Raw genomic sequence first — 14365 nt, 5'->3', positions numbered from 1 at the left:
CATACAACAATTTAAGTTCATACGTAGTCATTTATATGGATTTAAAAGGGACCTGGAAGGAATATTTACAATATTTACAGTTTACGTAATTACAGCTCATATTAACAGTGTTACAATAAGTTAATTGTGTATTCTTTACACTTAATATATGTGTGTGTGTGTGTAGATAATTTAAAACACGTGCAATTTCATTTATATACAGTATATTACATTTGTGATATTTGGCTGTGTACCTCTAATTACCTGTGATACTCACTAGAGGGGAGGGAAGTTTTAGATTTTCGAGTCAGTTTAGCGAGAGTGGAGCTACACAGTTTTCTGACCTCTCGCTTTTTCTCTCTCTTCTTCATTTTGGAAGTGGATATTGTACTGTACTATTGTTTAGTTCTAGTTGTTTAATTCCTTTCAACAGCTAAATGTGATGAATTATCTGTCTTTTTCCAAGAAAAAGTCTCTCATATTAGAGCTAATATAACTATTTCTTGCAGCAATAAATCTAGCCCTGCTCCACCCGCACACCAATTTACTGTCATCAGTTCAATCCCAACATTCTTACCAGTCAACTCCAAAGATCTAGAGGAAGTAATCCAGCACCCAACGTCTAGCACTTGTTCTCCTGATTCCATCCCTACCAAACTGTTCAAATCGGTCTTTCATTGCTTAATAAATTCCATAGAAAATAGTATTAATATTTCCTTGCAGACTGGCATTTTCCCTGCTTCTCTTAAGGCCGGCTACACATGGATGCTGCGCATGGTATGGTGGTTATGCGTTTTCTGTTTTTGCGAAATGTGTAGCGCTGCTGCGTTCTGGCCTTGTCTATGTTTGTTCCATATATGCACCAATAAATATATACTGATTTGATTATGACAAGCAATGACAACCGAGTATACAAATAGGATAGCAAAAATCATATTTTGTTCTGTATTGACAGGTACAATATTTGAAAATCAATAATTATTATTTATTTTTAAGTACATTTATGTCTGCATTTATGTCAAAAGACTTTCAAACATCAAAATGTCATTTATTAAATGTATTTGTGTCAAATGACATATAAACATCTTTTCCGATTCTATTTTTCCTGGAAACGCTTCCAACACGTTTGCATGTCGCGTGAAAAATAGACGTCGGTCCTATTTCTAGCATGCACGCGTTTTCGGCGCGGCTTAAGCCGTGCCTGAGACGTGCATGTCACGCAGGCAGTGTTAGCAAGCTCTAACCTGTTAATATGGGAGCCGAAATAAAAACGGACACACCACGCAAGCTGGCACGCTCACGCCACGCATCCAGTGTGTAGCCGGCCTAAGCATGCTGTTCTCTCACCTCTGTTCTGGATCTGAATCTGGATCCAGGTACACGTAATAATCAAGTTAGTAACCAAGTATCAGACCAATTTCATATATCTCTTTTTTTAAGTAAAATACTTGGGGAAAAAAGTGTATATAAACAACTGGATGCATATCTTCCAAATCACAATATATATGATACATGCTAAAAGCACAGAAACAGCTTTCAGAAAAGTAATTAATGACACTGACTTACAGAAAATTTCTATTTTAGTACTGCTTGATCTCACTGTTGCTTTTGATACGGTTGACAATGACATTTTAATTAAAAGGCTCCATGTCTCCGTTGGCTTAACCAGCCATATTCTTAACTGGTTTTCATCATACTTAAACGACAGGAGGTTTTATGTTTCGATAGGTAGTTTTAAATCTACAGAAAGGAAAATCTTATCTGGGGTACCACAGGGGTCAGTCAGCATGCTCCTGCTTGGTATTATCATAAGGAAACACAATATATCCTACCAGTCATATGCCGATGACACACAGTTGTACATTTCACTCTCCTCCGATGATCTCAGCTATATTAACAAACTAGTTAACTGTATTAACGATATTTATTGCTGGATGTCCAAAAAATGTCTACAGCTATATAAAGACAATACTGAGAGTCACATTGTTGGTCCTACAAATCATAGACAAAAGATTTGTTTACACCTGGATTCACTGCCTCTGAAATACAGTTAGCAAGTCAGAAAGCTTGGCATTGTTTTTGATACTGATCTAAATTTTGAAAATCACATCACCAATATCACCAAAACAGCATTTTATCACAAATATATATAAAAACTTCTCAAACAGACTCTGAGAAACTGGTGCATGCATTCATCTCAAGCAGCTTAGACTACTGTAACGCTTTATTTGCAGGATTATCTAAATCAGTAGGACGCTTCCAACTCATTCAAAATGCAGCAGCTAGGGTTAGGGTTCACTTACTGTTGCACAAACTGAGGTGCATTTGAACGGCGATGGGACCACTGTGGTGAGAAATGTCAACATACAGTACATAGTCAGTGACTACACATCTTTGAACTAAGTATTCAAAATCAGAAGAGTGATTTACAATGTACACTTGCACAGAACTGTGAGGCCTGAAAAGGGGATAAACTATTACGTTCCTTTTCAGGTCACACTAAATGAACTTCTGTATTTTGTAGGTTTCTGCCGACTCATTTGATTCCACAGGGAACAGGAAGGGGCTGCTTTGTGGAGCTCAGGAAACCGGACAATAGTCTCAGCTGAGCCTCGGTAACCTGGCAACAGCAAATCACTTTGAGTGGGGGCAGTGTGAACCCACCAGAACCCGCCCATCCAGTACTGTTCACACAACGTGCTCAAGGAATAGATTCCTCGCCAACTCATTTGAATGAACCTAATTTTCACCTTACTCAGCTTCTATAGATAAGGTAGTCCACATGTGAACAGTCAGAAGCTTTTACTGAACTGCTCATTCTGTGGAACAGATGAACAACAAACGTAGTATTGTTGGCTATTTGGCATACTTCCCAGAATGCATTACATTTGAGCAAACTGAAGAGAGCTTTGTGTCCTTAGTTTGGTCTTTCAGGTTTCAAGCTTTGCACAGCTTCTGCAGTAAGTGGGGGATCTCACTGTGCCACTAAACTTGCAGAGGACACTCAAATTATTCTGAACAGGTGGGTGTCTTTATAGAGAAGATAATGTGATAAGGTTCTGATAAAGTGATGTAATTACAGGAATATAGAAATGCAGTTTTCTCTTTCACCTTGTACAATTACTGGGAGTAATTTTATTTCTTCAGATCAAACAGAAGATAAGAGATATGAGAGAATTTCTTTGTCCTTGCAGCTCAATTTTGGGGCACTGTGGTTTAGTGGTTAAAGTGCAAGTCCTGTAAACAGGAAATCCTGGGTTCAAATCCTGCACTGAAAATTGATTTTTAATATGTACATCAGTCCCACATGATCAGAATGTGGCTAACTGACACCATTTTTCTCTCACTCTATTACTTATTTCTTGTCAAACCAACATATTCACATTAGACTGTCTATTAAAATTGTGTTAATTTAACATATTATGAAACTTTAAAAGCAATTTCATCATGTCCCTGGTACCCGAGTGGGGTCTCTAAATCTAACATGATTTGTTAACTCTATGCAAATGTATTGTAGCCATCGGTTCCGTGTGTGTGTGTGTGTGTGTGTGTGTGTGTGTGTGTGTGTGTGTGTGTGTGTGTGTGTGTGTGTGTGTGTGTGTGTAAATACAGTTGTATGTTGAAATAATTTGCATTGACAAAAAAAAGGCAGAGTCAAAGTTCTGTACTCAAAATTGTCTATATTGAGTATTAAAACTTAGAATGTACCAATTTTACCCAAAACGAATGACTCCCTGGCAGTTGCCATAAACAGATTTCACAGAGGGATCAAAATCTTAACCTCTGCATACAGTGCAATGGTTTTAAATATAAAGTAACCTTGCACTAACCAGCTTCACAGTGTAACAATATACATACTTCAAAACATATCTTCATAGTGGACTTCGAACAGCAAAGACATTTATAATACTTCAAACATATCTTCAGTGGACATGGCAAAGACAATTATAGTACTCTTTTCACATTAGATTTAAAAGTGCAAATACAAAATACTGTGAACAGTTATCACAAACAGTGCTCTCCCGAGGGCAAATAAAAAAAGAATAACACCATTTCCCTGAAATAGTCTAAATCAAACATGGCACAAAGTGAATAAGGCAAAATAAGAGCTAGTGCTTTGTTATTAAGTTTACTCCTAAATTTAAAGGGTAACTACCGTTGTTTTCAACCTGGACCCTATTTTCCTATGTTTTTGTGTGTGAGTGACTGATGTGAACAACGATCTTTGAAACTTGGTCCAGCATTGAGCTGCAATGTTATATAGGTCAACTGTGATTATTAACTGTGAACAGATTATTATTCTAAGTGTCTGACAACATTATGGAAAGATCCCTACAGAGATAGACCTTTTTGGTAAAGAGTAAGATCCTAAACAGTACTTTTAGTCTGGTGGGTTTGGTGATGGTGATTTCGGGGAGGTTTCATGTTAGCAAAAAGGATCTTACTCTTTAACACAAAGGTCCATCTCTGTAATGTTGTACGACAATTAGAATATTAATCTGAGACTGTCAGCGGCAAAAACAGCACTTGGACGTAAATTGAAGGTGAGCAACTGTCCTATAATTTACATTGAATCTTGTTTGGCAGCTGCCCACTGCAGCGATCTCGCTTTATACTGGACCAATGTCTAAGATTGTTGTTCCCATCAGTAACAAGAACATAGGAAAATAGGGTCCAGGTTGAAAAACCCAAAGTTACCCTTTAAATTGTGCACTCTGTTTTCAAAGTGTTTTTTACAAATGACAAAGAAAAAATATATATATATCAACCCTGTGTAATTTTTTTTTCCTGAAAATAAATAAAGAGAAAAATGTTTTAGAAAACTCTTAAAGTTGCTTTCATAATGGCTTCACAAGGGGAAAAGCGGTCCATCTGGTATAGCAGTACCAAAGATGCCTGTTGGTTTATCGCTGACAGCTCAGTCTTTATTAAAAAGAGCCTGTTTCCTAGAGAGCAAACTTTTGCTTTGTTTGCATAAGGTTATTTCCATGCAGTTCCATGCAAATCCTATCCAGTTAATTAAAACAAACAAAACTAGTCCAGACCAACGATGCCTTTAGGGACAACTACGCCGTTTGGCTGACGGCGCAGCCTCTCTTACCCTTTCACTGGAAGAGCCTGTTTTTAGAGCGAGTGCTTTGTTGGAAAGTTTCCCTCCATCAAGTTCCATGAAAATCTTTTGGATTACCTCAAAAGGTATAACGAAGGTCAGCATTGCAGCTGAAGTTCAGGTCTTACAGTACATTAGTCCAAACAGCGTAGCAACAGCTAATGCTACATTATCAAGATCTTGCAACACCTTGATGCCTTCAAGGACAATTCCGATGCCCTCGGGTTCATCACTTGAAGCATGTTCTTTAAGAACATGAATCCCAACAGTGGTGTCTTCAATGGCCTCGTTGATGGAGTCTTCATCCATGCCCTGTTAAAAAAAAAAAAAAAAAGGCCAGTAAATAAGACCAGTCGAGAAACAAATAAATTAATATTGACAGATAAAAAAATTTTTGACAGAAGTTGTAGTAGTAGCAGCAGCAGTTGTTGAGTGTGGGAAGATATATATCTTCAGTGCTGTAGCTACAATTCATTGTGATGTTTTCTTGTTTATTTAAATAATCTGACAAATTTCAAATAACCAATGACTTATAAATAAAGAAAATACATTGAAAATAAGTATTGATTGTATAATGCTATGAAACAGAACATTTTAATAGATTATCAAAATTATAAATAAATACATTTTATATTAATCAATGAATCATTTCAGCCCAAGTGATCAATCAGGAGAACAAAAAGGGAGTAGTAAGCACGCAACACATACCACATATTGCTGTACAAGGTTTCCTGGATCTTCACCCATGTAGATACAGACTCCCTTGATGATGGTGCACTCCCATCCAGCATCTATATCATCACACTGAAATATTTTTTCATTAGTCTCTTAGTTTAGCACTTTTGCTTCATTTTGAAGTCAACTACTGGTGTACACTGTCATATAGGTATATATTTCTCTAAGAATATTACAACATGGTTCCTATAATGTACTAGTCTTGCTGTCAGCTCGAAATCACATAGGAAAGAGATTGACAGTAAAGACAAAGAAAGACACAAATGTGAAGATAAGTAAGAAAATAAATAGAGGAAAGGTTAAAACAGACAAAAAGATGAATATAGTAGGAGAAAAATGAAAAATAAATAGACGCAGGGCCTCCCTTGCTTTCTGTACAATTTGTATGCCGTTCTTGCCAATAAATTGTGGTAAGTAAAAGATTTTACCATTTACATAACCTTTCCACAATTCTAAAATCGTAATGTTTTTCAATAACATAAGAAATAACACTAAACGACAATTTGGTGTTTTAATATTTCTGATACTGTTAAAGGCTTGTTTAAAATGTCTGTGGGAGTAGGTCCATTTTCATAAACAATTGAGAAACAAACATATGTTTCCATCTGTAACTTTCAATTATTTTGGGAAATATACATTAAAAAAAAATTAAAAAATCAACACAAAAGAAAAGAAATATGACAGCACCAGACCGGCCAACCTTGAAAAACTTTTTTGAGTAGCAACCTACTGATTTATTGTCAAAGTTCTGGTTCATAAACACGGCGGCACCCACGCAGAAAAAAATTGTTATTTCCACTGTCTTTGTGTCATTTTGGCTGGTTGGGCATCACTAGTGTATCATTTAATTCACATGCTTACCAATCACTTCACCAGGGGCCCGTTCCAGGAAGGAGGTTTAACAAACTCTGAGTCTAACCCTAATGTCTGAGTTGAGTTACCCTGAGATGGGAAACTCTGAGTTTTCGGTTCCAGAACAGCTGATATGAGTTGGTTCAATCAACTCGGAGTATGTTCACTCAGGGTTACGCGCGTGCACAAAAGGCAGTATGAATGGAGCCATGATTCTACGATTCACCATGGTAACAACCACAAACAAACGGGTCGGCGGAAATACTCATGCGCACAAACAGCGAGTTTGAACATGTGTTTCGTTAAAAAAGCAAGACAGCGGCTGCTGCTGCAAGAGAGAAAGATTGAAGAAGGTGTGGGGAGAAAAATTGCTGCTCGAGTTCAATGCGTAGCTATTCACAGTGTATTAATTTCATATTTAATCACAGTTAACTTATAATATTACTGGTGAAAACTGGAATTGTATTAGGCCTACACCTATAATTTCATTTAGGTGCAATCCTGCGGGCGAAAAAGTAAACTATACTAATCCCATTCTGAGGCTGCAGCACCATGATCATTAACAGAACTGTGATGTATTTCTTTTTAATGGCTCTACTGTCCAGGGAACACTACAAAAAAGTTTAAAAAACGTTTCAGAGCGAGTCACACTTTTCTGATTGCTCTGCATACAGTGGCTCAGCCTACTATTAGCCTACAGTATGATCCGCTACGCTGTTGTTACGAAAACTGCTGTTTGCAAAAAACGTAATGCGATACAAAGAATCTGCTGGGATGTTAAAGCCTGTCCACGATGGTTGATGTTAGTGATATGAGGACGGATAAGGTATCTACATATCTAATGGACTGTGATAAAAAATACCTCTCAAATCGGTTATGTGGAAATGAAAATACATCTATAGTCGGGACTCAATACCGACGTAAACTCTCTGTGAATTAATACAGCTTTTTCATCAATGGGATCGTCGACAAAAGGACGTGACATGTTTGAGAAAAAAACGTTTTATAATCTGCCAAATATAAACCAATACGTTTTTTTATTCATGCAGATAAAACTGCATTAAAATGCGCCTGATACAGACTGAATGAATGAATGAGGAAATGAGTTTCTCCTCCCTCTCAGTGGGAGGAGACTGAGAGAAACTCGAGGTTTCTTGAAGAAAACCTGCTACCGACCAGGGGCCTGTTTCACAAAACCAAGATAAGGGATTAAGCCGGGATTTCCCAGTTATCCTGGATGAATTAAGCCTTGATTCGGTTTCACGAAAGCGGAGGCACATAAATCACCATGGAGATTTATTCTGTACAGCTAGCCTGCTCCTGACCAGGCTAACAGCCAGGATTTATTTAATCCTGGAGCCTTTTCTGATCACCCAGCAGTGGTTTTACCATATTGTCATTATCAGCCTGGATTAAAATACAACAGGTGCATTTTGCTGTTTATTTTAAGTACTGTTATTATTTCAAGTTGTGACCATTATTTTTTTATTTATAATTATTCATGTGACAGTCATTGTTACTGTTATATTGCTGTATGAAGACTGCTGTTCATATTGTTGTTAGAAGTTTGATGAATATATTATGGCAGTTGTTGAGATAATTAGAAAAGGCTGATAACATTTCAAATGTGTTTTAAATGAAGTCTGTTACTAAGGGCAATACATACAATGCTGTACATTTCTATAGTTGACCAATGCACCTTGAAATATTTTAGTTGATACATTTTTTTTAATTCTTTAACAATAAGGATCATGTTTGTTCCACTTCCATGTGCATTTTATTTGGCATTTTTAGCACACAATTTATGTTGTCCAGTAAACTGGGAATATAATTTGGGAGGATTGTACAATTTAAGAACATATCCTAATTGTACAATCCTCCCAAATAATAGTCTTAGTTCACTGGACCAGTAACTATCTAGTGATGTAGGCTACTGTACATTCATGTAATAACAGGGAGAGGACACCTCAATGGTTTTTGACCTCATATTTGGGGAAATAACTGATGAATATCAATTCAATTCAATTCAATTTTATTTATAGTATCAAATCATAACATAAGTTATCTCGAGACACTTTACAGATAGAGTAGGTCTAGACCACACTCTACAATTTACAAAGCCCCAACAATTCCAATATCACTCTGTTCCATTCATGTAAGTGTGCATGGAATTTATCAATTAATTATCTTCATAGTTTCTAGATTTTAGAGTCCAATTTCTTCAGTGTCTTTATTTTCTATGTCCATATATACAGGGGCAAGGCATATAATATTAGAGAAGGAAACTCGGCCTCTATAAAAAAAAAAAAAAATGAACGTGAGAAAAAGCGTGGCAGATAATAGCGGACCAACTGAATGATAGTCTAAAAATATACATTTATGAAATACCTCTTATCTGTAACCATTGCAATAAAGTCACTGTCATTTGCAAAACGAACAGTTGTACACTTTGCATTAAAAGCGAGCAGTGGAAGTTAATATGACTTAGGAAACTTATATTTTAGCCCATGAGAGAGAGGGAGGAACAGAGTGAAAGAGATATTTACGCATCATATTCTAGCGTTGTAGAAAATTGATCTTCATTGTAAATTTCCTGAGGAACATTATCTTCTGCTTACTTTTAAGGCAAAGAGTACAACTGTTAAGTTGTGAAAATGATTAGTAGCCTAATCCTTGAATGGAATGATTATGACGGCTTCAATTCAGAGCCGTGGTCAGTTAATGTATATATTTAGGCTACAATTACGCATTCAGTCAGTCCGTGATCGTCTGCCTCGCTTTCTCTCGCTGTTTCATTACAGCGGCCGTGTTTCTTTTCTTTTTAAACAATGTGTTTCCCGTCGTCATACTTCCACAAGAAGCTGCTGCTCACTCTGTATAAAGTATGTACAATGCGTATTCTCCATTTTGGCATAAGTAAATCTGTGATCGACCTTGCGGTCTTTTGAGGAAAGCCGTGGACGCGCATCTATCTGAATTACTTCAGCCTGGCTCAACCTAGTCGCTCCTCCTCAGCCTGGCTTGGCCTTCGTGAAACGCACCAAGCCAGGATGCACAGATTAGACTAGGTCAAGCCTCGCTTTATCACTTATCCTGGATTTATATATTCTGCTTTTGTGAAACAGGCCCCAGGTTAGGTTCACAGACTCAGTTACCATAGTAACTGACTCCGAGGTTAAGTTACCTCTCTTTCTGGAACGGAAAACCCAGAGTTTCCCTCATCTCAGGGTTAACCAACTCAGAGTTTTCACTAAACCTGCTTTCTGGAACGGGCCTCTGGTCCTAGGACCTAGTCATTGGTCATAGCCCAGGTTACTTATTATCTCAATAATAACCTTACCCTCCATAATGTTCCTACAGTCTTATAATAGTCTCCAAAATTATCACGGTTTGTCAGGAAGGCTTGGACCCAAATGCAGTTTAAGATGATTTATTAACAAAAATGAAGTACATACCAAAAGAAATCCAGAAAGTAACAGGCAAAAACTAATTCCAGAAAAGCAGAACAGGAATACAAAACTGGAACTCAGATATAAACGGTAGACTCCAGACACAAACACACTCACAAACCATACAGCAACAGAATACAATAATCCAGAGGTAACAAGAGGTAACGAGGACTATCAAGGGACAGGTGATACAACAGGTGAAACAAATCAGGGCAACACAAGGGAGGGAAAACACAGGAAGTAAAACAGACAAGACAAGACAGAAAACCAGATTTCACAATAAAATAGGAAACAGAACATAACCGAAACCCACAATCATGTGCGACAGTGGCAAGGAAAAACTCCCTCTCAGGAAGAAACCTCGGACAGACCCAGGGAGTGTGATGAACAGTGGCAATTATAGTCACAATAAAGATAATGGATCAGTGACTAGAAATAATAGTTGTAGTAGTTCATGGCATAGCAGGGCACTGCAGGGTGTCACAGGACATAGCAGGGTATAGCAGGGCATCACAGGACGTAGCAGAGTTTATTTATTTGATGACTTTCAATCAGGATTTAGAAAGAATCATAGCACAGAGACGGCACTGGTGAAAATTACTAACGACCTTTTAACTGCTGCAGACAAAGGTCTTGTCTCCATTCTTGTTTTACTAGATCTTAGTGCTGCATTTGACACAATTGACCATTCAATCCTGTTACAGAGATTGGAACACTTGGTTGGCATTAAAGGAATTGCTCTGAGTTGGTTTAGGTCCTATTTCTCTGATCGATCTCAATTTGTGAATGTTAATGATAAATCCTCCAAGTACGCTAAAGTTAGCCATGGGGTTCCTCAAGGCTCAGTGCTTGGACCAATTCTATTCTCCTTATATATGCTTCCTCTAGGCAATATTATTAGAAAACACTCAATTAACTTTCACTGTTATGCGGATGACACCCAATTATACTTGTCAATCAAACCAGACGAAACCAGTCAGCTAGCAAAATTTCAAGAGTGCATTAAGGATATAAAATCCCTGGATGACCTATAATTTTCTGATGTTAAACCCTAACAAAACTGAAGTTATTGTGCTGGGCCCTAAACACCTCCGAACTTCATTATCTAGAGATATAGCTACTCTGGATGGTGTTGCCCTGGCCTCCAGCACCACTGTTAGAAATTTAGGAGTTATCTTTGATCAGGATATATCCTTTAATGCCAATCTAAAACAAACCTCAAGAACAGCCTTTTTTCATCTTCGTAACATTGCCAAAATTAGGAATATCCTGTCTCAAAACGACGCTGAAAAACTAGTCCATGCATTTGTTACTTCCAGGCTGGACTATTGTAATTCCCTACTGTCAGGTTGCTCAAATAAGTCTCTTAAGACTCTCCAGCTGATCCAGAATGCTGCAGCGCGTGTTCTCACAAGAACTAAGAAAAGAGATCATATTTCTCCTGTATTAGCTTCTCTGCATTGGCTTCCTGTTGAATCCAGGATTGAGTTTAAAGTCCTTCTCTTGACCTACAAAGCTCTAAATGGTCTAGCACCATCATATCTAGAAGAGCTCCTAATACCCTATTGTCCCACTAGAACACTGCGCTCCCCAGAATGCAGAGTTACTGGTGGTACCTAGAGATCTCTAAAAGAGAATGGGAGCTAGAGCCTTCAGTTATCAGGCTCCTCTCCTATGGAACCAGCTCCGATCTGGGTTCGGGGGCAGAAACTGTCACCTCATTCAAGAATGAACTTAAAACTCTCCTATTTGATAAAGCTTATAGTTAGGGAGTGAGGAGTTGCAGTGTTCACCTAACTGGCCCAACTGCTTCTCTTCATAATTGTTAGATTAATAATACATAACAAAGTAGAGGGAGGCAGGCCAGCCAAGCCAGATCCCGCAGGGGGAGAGTTCTAAGCCCGAAAAAGCTACCTCTCCTTATGACCTGTCTCTCTTAGTTACCTGTTATAGTTACGCTGTTATAGTCCTAGACTGCCGGGGGACTTCCTTCCTTTGACACACTGAGCTGCTCTCTCCTCTCCCTTTCTATTACTGTTTCTATTACTGTTACTATTACTGTTACTATTTGTGTGCAGCCCGTCCCAGAAATGCTTGTTACTAATCCTAGCTTCTGGGGAGTTTACTCCCGGAGTCCTTATGCTTTTTCCCCAGCGTATTTCCTTGGAGAACGTTGGCACCAAGACCCTGGTTGCAGCTGTCGCCGTGGTCCTGCTGCATTCCCTGCTGAGCTCACGTATGCCCTGCAATGTCATGCTGCGTCCTGCTGAACCCTGCAGCTTCCCGCTACATCCAGTCACTGTTCCATTATTAATGTGACTACTATCGCCACTGTTCATCACACCCCCAACCGGCTCGTCAGACACCGCCTACCAAGAGCCTGGGTCTGGCCGAGGTTTCTTCCCAAGAGGGAGTTTTTCCTCGCCACTGTCGCACTGCTTGCTCTTGAGGGAATTACTGGAATTGTTGGAATTGTTGGGGCTTTGTAAATTATAGAGTGTGGTCTAGACCTACTCTATCTGTAAAGTGTCTCGAGATAACTTATGTTATGATTTGATACTATAAATAAAATTGAATTGAATTGAATTGAGCAGAGCACTGCAGGGCGTAGCAGGACGTAGCAAGGCGTAGCAGGACGTAGCAGGGCGTAGTAGGACGCAGCAGGAGGTAGCAGGGCACTGCAGAGCGTAGCAGGTGTAACAGGGCATAGCAGGGCGTGCAGCAGGACCACGGCAACAGGCTGCAACCATGATTTATGTGCCACCCTAATCCAAGGAAACATGCTGGGTGAAAAAAAACATATGGACTCCGGGGAATAATTTAAAGTTAGTAAAGTTAGTAACATGCATTTCTGGGACATGGATGGACACAGATGGAAAAAGAGAGGAGAGAGGAGCTCAGTGTGTCAAAGGAAGTCCCTCGGCAGTCTAAAACTATAACAGCATAATTAAACCCTAGAAAATAATTATGTACAAGTAGGCTACTTGAATTAAATTAAACATTATTTTTTAATTATCAGTCATATTTAATACAATTTATTGGATCATAATATAATCCAATACTTTTGTACTGTTACTTAAGGAAGATGTTGAATGCATATGATCTGAGTAAGTCTTCCACCTCTGTAAATCACCAACAACAGTCGTGCATGAATACCTGCAGCAGTGTTTAACACTGAAAACACACAGCTCAGTTCAGCGTTTCCTTGCAGCTCTGCTACAGTAGCAGCAAACCTGCCGGTCACATCGTTTCTAAACAGTCCGCTCACAGTGAAGTCCTGCATGGATCAACAGATGTTAGTCCGGCGGCTGCTCGCTCTGTTTGTTTATAAGACGCACACCGAGCAGATTAATGCGCTCACAGATCCAATCTTTGCAGATGTTACCGCTCGGTGTTTGGCTAGCTAATAAGCCGTTAGCCTGTTAACCCCCCGGTACTGGTCAGAGAGGAGTGTTTACTTTGTGTCTCGGCCCTCCAGTGCGTCCAGCGACGGGCTCCGGTCAGTTTTTAATTAGCCTATATTAGTAACAGTTAATTTTGTTATGGTATGAACTTAATCATAGGACAGGCAACACAAATATAATACCTTTGTAACAAAATCCAAGAATTTGTATACCAAATTCAAGGCTTTATTAATAATAATGTAAATAAATAATATTTCTCCAAAGTTGACAGGTAGGCTACGTAAATTAATTCATTTCACAATTTCACCTTTCTACATCAAATCCGTTTACTTCTGCAAGCACCGTCGTCCCTTGGGAAAGCGCAAACTAAACGGGAATTAAAAGGAATAACACTTGCATTTGATGCTTTCGTTTTGCTATCATTAGCCAATATCCCTGCTTGACATTTAAGAGGAAGGAGAGGCGGCCCCGGCTGTTTAGTCGAATTTCTTCTTCTTTAGTTTTTTTTTTTTCCAGCATGCTCGTGGCTGCTACGCTGTTTTTAGCAAGGGGGTAAGCCTCTCTTCAGAACTCGAACCTCCTATGGCGCCATTTTGATGCTATCAAACGCTCACCCGCGCTTAGCATTCCATTGACTGCCATTCATTTTGACGTCACTTTGACAGCAAATAACTTTACATCTGAAGCACTTAAAGACTTTATTTGTCCATTGTTTTTTTTTAAAGACACGACAATGTATAAAGGCTCCATTACCTTGTATCTCACGTTATGTATGGCTCCGTAGCAGACGTTTTTGTAAAAATAGGCTAACAATTGTGTCACATAACCACGACTTT

This window comes from Perca fluviatilis, chromosome 13 (genome assembly GCF_010015445.1).
Source record: "Perca fluviatilis chromosome 13, GENO_Pfluv_1.0, whole genome shotgun sequence".
NCBI lineage: Eukaryota > Metazoa > Chordata > Actinopteri > Perciformes > Percidae > Perca > Perca fluviatilis.
Note: the sequence above shows the minus strand (reverse complement) of the source record.